This window comes from Magnolia sinica, chromosome 7, assembly GCF_029962835.1.
Source record: "Magnolia sinica isolate HGM2019 chromosome 7, MsV1, whole genome shotgun sequence".
In the NCBI taxonomy this organism is placed as follows: Eukaryota; Viridiplantae; Streptophyta; class Magnoliopsida; order Magnoliales; family Magnoliaceae; genus Magnolia; species Magnolia sinica.
In genome coordinates this window covers 74,102,679-74,110,896 of record NC_080579.1, presented here as the reverse complement: position 1 = coordinate 74,110,896, position 8,218 = coordinate 74,102,679, and positions in this window count along the sequence as shown.

The window sequence follows — 8,218 nt, the reverse complement described above, 5'->3', positions numbered from 1 at the left end:
CAGGTTGACTCGGAAGGGCGTAGAGTTTATTTGGAGTGACGCCTGTGAGTGAGCATTTGTGGAGCTGAAGGACCGTCTGACGTCCGCTCCTGTCCTCACTCTTCCCTCTAGGAGTGATGAATTTGTTGTATTTACTGATGCTTCATGTATTAGATTAGGTGTTGTCCTGATGCAGCACGGCAGACCTGTGGCCTTCGCGTCTCGTCAGCTCAAGGACCATGAGTTGAACTACCCCATGCATGATTTGGAGCTTGCAGCAGTCATCTTTGCACTGAAGGTGTGGAGACACTATCTTTATGGGGTCAGGTTCGAGCTCTTCTCTGACCACAAGAGCTTGAAGTATCTATTCTCTCAGTCCGAGCTGAACATGAGGGAGAGACGCTGGATGGAGCTCCTGAAGGATTATGATTTTGACCTCCAGTACCACACAGGCAAGGCAAACGTGGTGGCGGATGCCCTCAGCCGTCAGCCACGAGGCCTAGTGGCACATATGATGATTCAGGAGTGGAGGATGCTCAAGGATATAGCAGAGTACGACTTTGATTTTGGTTTGCAGTCTTCTATCGTTCAGCTATCAAGCCTGTCGATTCAACCCCCTCTTGTCGCAAGGGTGACAAGGCTCAACAAATAAATGAGTCGTTACAGGATTATCGAGTAGAGGCAGCATCTGAGAGTCAGACAGATTGGCAGATTAGTGCTGATAGTGGACTTCGCTTCAGTGGCTGATTATGTGTCCTGGATATTCCCGAGTTGCGCAGAGATCTTATGACCGAGGCACATCGATCGTGATTTTCTATCCACCCTGGCTCGACGAAGATGTATCGTGATGTGAGGAGATAATATTTTTGGGTGGGGATGAAGCATTAGATTGCCAGTTTCGTGGCCGAGTGTGACACATGCCAGTGTGTCAAGGCCGATCATCAGAGACCCCCTGGTTTATTGCAGTCATTGAGTGTCCTGACGTGGAAGTGGGAGCACGTATCTACCAATTTTATCATAGGTTTACCGAGGACTCAGTGTGGTCATAACGCCATCTGGGTTGTTGTGGACCGTCTGACGAAGTCGGCACATTTCCTTGCAATTCGTGCGACTTGGCCTTTAGACCGGCTTGCGAGGTTATTCATCGAGGAGATTGTGAGACTGCACAGCGTTCCGGTCTCAATCGTTTCTGACCGAGACCCGAGGTTCATATCTCAGTTCTGGATGAGCTTTCAGAGAGCTATGGGCACTGATTTGCAGCTCAGTACCGTATACCATCCGCAGACCGATGGGCAGACCGAGAGGGTCAACCAGATCCTTGAGGATATGCTTCGGGCCTGCGTGATTGACTTCGGAGGTAGATGGGATGAGCATCTGTGATTGGCTGAGTTCATATACAACAACAACAATCAGGCGACCATTGCCATGACTCCTTTTGAGGCATTGTATGGCAGACCATGCAGATCTCTGAGTTGTTGGACCAAGGTTGGAGAGCGCTGTCTCCTAGGTCCTGAGCTTGTACAGCAGACGTCAGAGGTTATCGATATCATCAGGCAAAGGATGCGCACAACTCAGAGCCGGTAGAAGAGTTTTGCTGATCGCCGGCATCGTCCCTTGGAGTTTGATGTAGGGGACCATGTGTATCTCAAGATCTTACCCATGAAGGGCGTAGTTCAATTTAGAGCGAAGGGCAAGCTTGCCCCGAGATTCATAGGACCTTTCGAGACCACTGAGCGCATTGACGTCGTGGCCTATTGGCTTGCCTTGCCATCTCGGTTATCTGACAACCACAACATTTTTCACGTCTCTATGTTGAGAAAGTGTGGGTCAAACGTAGTTTCTGTTATTGATTGGCAGCCGTTGGAGGTTCATGAGGATGCTTCTTACACTGAGCAGCCAGTTCGTGTCCTTGATCGGAAGGAGCAGGTCCTCCAGACCAAGGTCATTCCCTTGGTGAAGGTTCAGTGGGGTCACCATTCTGTTGACGAGGCGTCTTGGGAGCGCGAGGCTGAGATTCGAGAGTGCTATCCCCACCTCTTTGATGATTGATTGTATGTTATATTATGTATGCTGAATTCAATTTTATTGATAATTCCTTATTTCCTCTTCTATCATGAGTTAAGTCTGGTTGCAATGATTGTGTAAATTTCGAGGACGAAATTTTTATTTGGAGGGGAGAGTTGTAAGACCCGTGCCCTAGTCCGTACCGTTTTGTATGCTTCCGTAATCCTACCGGTCGAATTCTGGCAATCCTCGACCCGTAACCGACGTTTGCATGTAATCCTAAGTCGAGACCTTTATGCCAAAGTCGACGCAAACAGAGACCTATATCTTGGCGACCGTGCCATCGCCGCGGTTCCAATGCCACGACTCACACACTGACCCGATACCCAGGCTAGAAGATGTCGGTCTGCGTTTATTCCGAAGGAATGCCGCGTGTTACAAATCTCGAGGGAACCTCTACAACAAGTCTCATCGATCAACCATAAATGCATCCCTTATCCAAGTACAACCACCGCACTCCTCCTTTTTCCACAAGTCAAACCTCTCTCTCCCTCACCATTCCTTCTTTAAAAAAATTCAAACTAAACCATCCCTCTTTTACCCAATTTTCAAACCACCCCATACCATCCATTCTTTTTCCTATTGTATTCCTTTATTCCATTTTCTTAAGCTCTCTCCCAAGCAACCCAAGACACTCCATACGTCCAAGCTTCCCTCAACCTCCCAAGTGTGGTCCACCTTCTCATCTTCCATCCACACCATCCAAACCCCATCATCCACCGTCCAAGGCAAAGGCAAGGAACATTTGAAGCCAAGGGAGCAAGGAGGAGGCTTAGAGGTGGGTGATCCACCATTAATTTCAAATTTTAGGGTCCACTTGTTGTGGGACCCACTTGATGTATGTGTTGTATCAATGGAGGGCCCATAGTGGCGGGGTCCCTCCTCTCCATCACTGTCTCTCTTGTCTCTCTCTCTCTCTCTCTCTCTCTCTCTCTCTCTCTTTCCATTGTGATGGTGTGGATCCCACTAAAATGTGTTATATCTACTCCGTCCACAAACATTAGATGGTATGACCCACCCTATTGTAGGTGATGATCCACACCATCCATTGTTTAGATGGACCCAATACACCATTACTTCTATATATTATGTATAATATATATGATATATAATATATATATTATATATATTATATATATGTATATACATGCAAGTGGGCCACATGTATGTGGGACCCACCATGATGCTGTAGCCGTCCAGCGTCTCTGGACGTTGGGCAGGGGTGGCTAATACGGATTGTGTACTTACAGGGTGTGTACTTTCAAGGTAATAAAGAAAGAAGGGGCTTTTTGGGTGGGCTACTTAGGTAGGCCCCACCTTGATGTATACATTTAATCTAAGCCGTCCATCCTCTTCCTCAGATCATTTTAGGCGTTGAGCTGAAAAATGAGACTGATTTGGTTTCCTGGCGGGCCATGGTATAGGAAACAGTATTCCTACCATTGATATACTCCCTGATGCTCCTGTACATAAAAAACCACCCAATATTGTACTCGATGGGATTGTATCGAGCCACAGGGACCAATGGTTGGGTTGGATTCGTCCAAGGTGGGCCCCACTTACCAAAAACCACGAATTTTCATTTTAAAAAAAAACAAAAAAACAAAACAGCAGCAGCGCTGCTGTCAGAAGACGCAGGTGCTACCTACGGCTGCATGGGCGGGTGGACGGACGAGCTAGGGCTCATGGCCCCAACTGTGGGCCCCACCTTGATGCGTTTCGACTATCAACACCATGCATTTGATGGGTCCCCACGGACCAGGTGGCCACCCCAAAAATCAGCCATATACGGAACTCAGGTGGGCCACACCATCTAAAATCATGTGAAGACATGCCAAAAACATATAAAAATACTTAGTGGGCCCTACCTGAAATTTGGATGCGACTGAAACTTGGTTTGAACGCTTAGCCAAGTGAGACACACATAATGGGTGGGCTGGATTTGCGAACCACACTACGATGGGCCCTTGACCGTGACCCTATGAATGGTTTAAGTGGCAAATAAACATTCCAGTGGACCCCTTGGTCCACGTGACCGTATCAACGGTCTGGATGCAAATAAACATTATGGTGGGCCCTGGTCCACGTGACCGTATCAACGGTCTGGATGCAAATAAACATTATGGTGGGCCCTGGTCCACTTGACTTCATGAATAGATTGGAGGCAAATAAATATTAGAGTGGGACCCACCCCCTGGTCCACGTGACCTTATGAACCGTTGGATGGCAAATAAATAGTATAGTGACCTCAGGGTCTATGTGACCTTTATTCACATATTGGATGGAAAATAAATGTTTATGGTGGGCCCACACGGGACCCACTAATGTATGTTTTGTATCCACACTGTTCACTTATTTTATGGGGTCCACCCTATTTATGTGCCCCAAATATGGGCCACCCTAGGCAAGTCCACCATGATGAGTGTGTCGAATCCTCTTTCCTTCTAATTTTGCCAATCACGGGCTGCCATATGAGGCCCATGTGACTTGGCCTATTTTAATGTATTTATGGGACGTCCATTGAGGCCCACTTGATTTGTATAAGGCCATTAGTTGAGGCCCATCTTAATGTATTCATGGTCGCCCATTAAGGCCCACCTTGATATATATGAGACCATAGTTTGAGGCCCATTTGATGTATTGAAGGCCCATGGATCGAGGCCCAATGGGTTGTACATGAGGTCCATTACAACGTGATTCTACCGTGGTTCATGTGTTAACTATTGTAGTGGGCTACGCCTTGGGAGCAATGATGGTTTGACGTCCACATTAAATGGATAATGTTGGTTAAATGTCTGCATTATAAATCTCCCTGAGGCCCACTGATAGGCCCATACTTGTAGTAAGTAGGCCGTCTACGCCCATCTCCGTTATACACAGAGCCCATCTCTTTATAAATGTTTAGTATAGATCCATGATTGATGATCATACGCATCATATGTATGCCTGATATGAGAAGTGACTAATCATAGCATATGCCTTTGGGTGAATTGTTTATGAGCTCCCTGATATGTGGAGTTGCCCTACATAAGCGCGCGGCGCGTGCAGGATTGTTGCATGTTTGGTAGGGTGATTCATGCACTTGTATTTGTGTGATCATTGTATGCCCTAGCGACATCAGGGCCAAAGCCTCCACAGACACATTGTGGGTGGCTGGATTGGATACAAAAAATGTTTGGTTATAGCATACGAGTGCCATAGATGCCCCTGGGTGAAAATCCCTAAACCCGATGGTACCAGAGGATGACTCCAACGTCGAGACCGAGTGGATATATGAGCACAAGAGGGCCGAATATCAGGAGGCCGCGTCTCCCACTTTGTCGTGGTCGGTTGGAAAGGGGTGTGGCCTTACTCGCCTGAAGGTAGGGGGCAATACTAGGCTGAGCTTAACCAGCTCTCGAATGGGTCCGCTATCGACATGTCGGATAGGTATTGACAGACTATTGGCCAAGCGGATAGTGAGGTTTCTTAGGCTCACTTGGATTGTGCGGCTATTTGGAGTGTGTTGAACCCCGGTGATTATCCAAAATGAGAACTGTACTGATATATGATGAGGATTGGCATGCTTGAGTTGCATCTCGCATCACATGGTCGTGTTATGGCTGATAACATTCTTATCTTGCACCGCATAGCCTTAGTACGGCTAATTACATTCATGTACTCACCAATATGATTCCGCATTACTCTGACCTTGCATTATGAGCACACTTATATTGCGCATACACTTACACCACCCTCTAAGCTTTCTATAAGCTTATACATGATTGATGCGTGCAGGTGACGCCAGGACTCAGTCGTATCCATAGTCTCGCCGCAGTTGGAGCGTGCAGTCGAGCTTTTGGAGTTTTATTGCTTTCGTTACATTGTATTTTCCTTTTGTATGCACTGTATTCAAAAGTTTTTGATCATAGTGGATTTTGTGGTGGTGTTCTTGTGGTTATTGTTCATGGGTTATGCTTTTGGTTATGCTCATTACAGTTAAACTGATGATTTGAAATCCTCCTTGTAGCATCCTAGGATCGGAACCTGGTGTATGGGTGCCGGGAGCCGAGAATGGGGTACTACGGAGGCTGTCGGCGCCATATTCGGCGATCGAAAATTTTGTGAGCCCGGTTTCCGAGTTTGGGGCGTGACAACTCTCCTATTTGTTGAGTTAGCCATTGCTACTCTCCTCTTTGTTGAGTTGGCCATTACCACTCTTCTCTTTGTTGAGTTAGCCATTGCTACTCTCCTCATTATTTTGTTAGCCTTGTACTATTTACCTTTATGGGTTAGGCATGTGTCTTGATATTCCAAAACCCCCATAATTTAAATTATCTTTCTATCAATGCAAGTGATGTGTTAGAGGTACCATAACTAGTAACTCAATATTTATCGTGGACGTAATGCGTTATGGGTAGTGGCCCTCTTAGTTGGCACGTAATTTCGTGGGTTGGTTGGCGTCGTGCACAATTGATGTAAGTAAATCGCCATGCGTGTTACATTACTTCTCGGGATTGAATGTTGTAAATATTCACTCCATGAACACATCGTGTTACATAAATCCCCCAACCACGTTGTTGTGTCGCCTTGAAATGTTCGCATAAATCCACATTAGCGTTGGACACGTCGGTGAATCTCCGTAGTTATGGGATGCGGGGTGAGTCGGGTTTTCTATGAATTATATTCCATATTATGATAATCACTATGTATGATGAGTCACACACACTTTACTAGGCATGTATTCATGTAGATTGGTTGCGCATGCTGATACCTCTTGTAGTGGTGAAGTACGAGATGTATAAGAACCCTTACATTGCTTTTATGAATCTCTTGAATTATTATCAATCTTAAAGGATATGTATCACTATGAGTAGGGCATTGACCCTCTCCAACCGCATAGATGATGCAAGTGATGTACAAAACGAAGACCCAGAAAACCATTTTCCTATGGAAGATTATACTGAATGAGTGAGAAGATAGTTTCATAATTTAATTTTATATTTCCACTGCAAACTCGATAATGTAATAAGCTCCCATTGAGAGGGCATTTAATAATTTTGTTGAATTCTTTTATTCTAATAAAATAATAACTACAGTCAATTTTATTCTCGTGAATGGTTACCTTCATGAATGTAACTGGATGTGATAGAAAAAAGGGGTGTGATTTTGAAGCATCCTATTCATTCAATCATTAACACCCGAATTTTCTCGGGCATGAGTATAAACTCTAGCTGTGAAATTTTAGGATGTTACATTCGAGCTCATCAGGTTGAAAGGAAAAAGAAACTTAGCTAGGTGTTACGGATATTTCTGGCCAACTGTGATGGTCAATTGCATTCATTATGCCATACGGTGCAAGGCATACGAGAAAAACGAACCGATATAGAATGTGCCCGCAGTCGAGATTCATCCGATTATCAAGCCACGACCTTTCCATTATGGGCGATTGATTTGATAGGCAAATTCATCCACCTACATCACACATGAATTCTTTCTTCATTTTGTTCACTGATTATTTCACTAAGTGGGTGGATGCAAGAGCCATGAAAGGGGTCAGTTATAAGGAGATTATCAATTTCATCAAAACTCATATCATTCATAGGTTTGGAATTTCCAAATCAATCACTATAGATCGAGGTGTGACATTTTCAATAAAAGAAGTCAAGGCCATGATCGACTGATACAAAAACCAAATTGTACAATCAATGCCATATTATGCGTAGAAAAATGGTTAGGCCGAGGTTAGTAACAAGGTAATAAAGAACATACTGAGGAAGATGAGTGAAATGAATTCCCAAGAATGACATACGAAGTTGTTTGAGGCACTTTGGGCATATAGGATTTCACCCCACACCAGTATCGGAATAAGTCTGTTTGCGTTAACATATGGATATTATGTAGTGATGCCCTGTAGGTCACTGTGCCATCATTAAGGGTCACACATCAAGGTGGGTTAACCCCTCCTGAGTTCACAGAAGCCATACTGCTAGATCTTGAAAGGTTAGATGAGATCCACATGAGAGAGCTAGACTCTATCGTCACCAACAAGGCCAAGGTTGCTTGGGCATATAGCAAAAAAGTAAAAGGGAAGTCCTTCAAGGAAGGAGACAATGTTTGGAAGGCAATGTTACTAATAGGTCACAAGGACTAGACCTTGGGCAAGAAATGCTCGCCTACTTGGGATGGGCCTTAT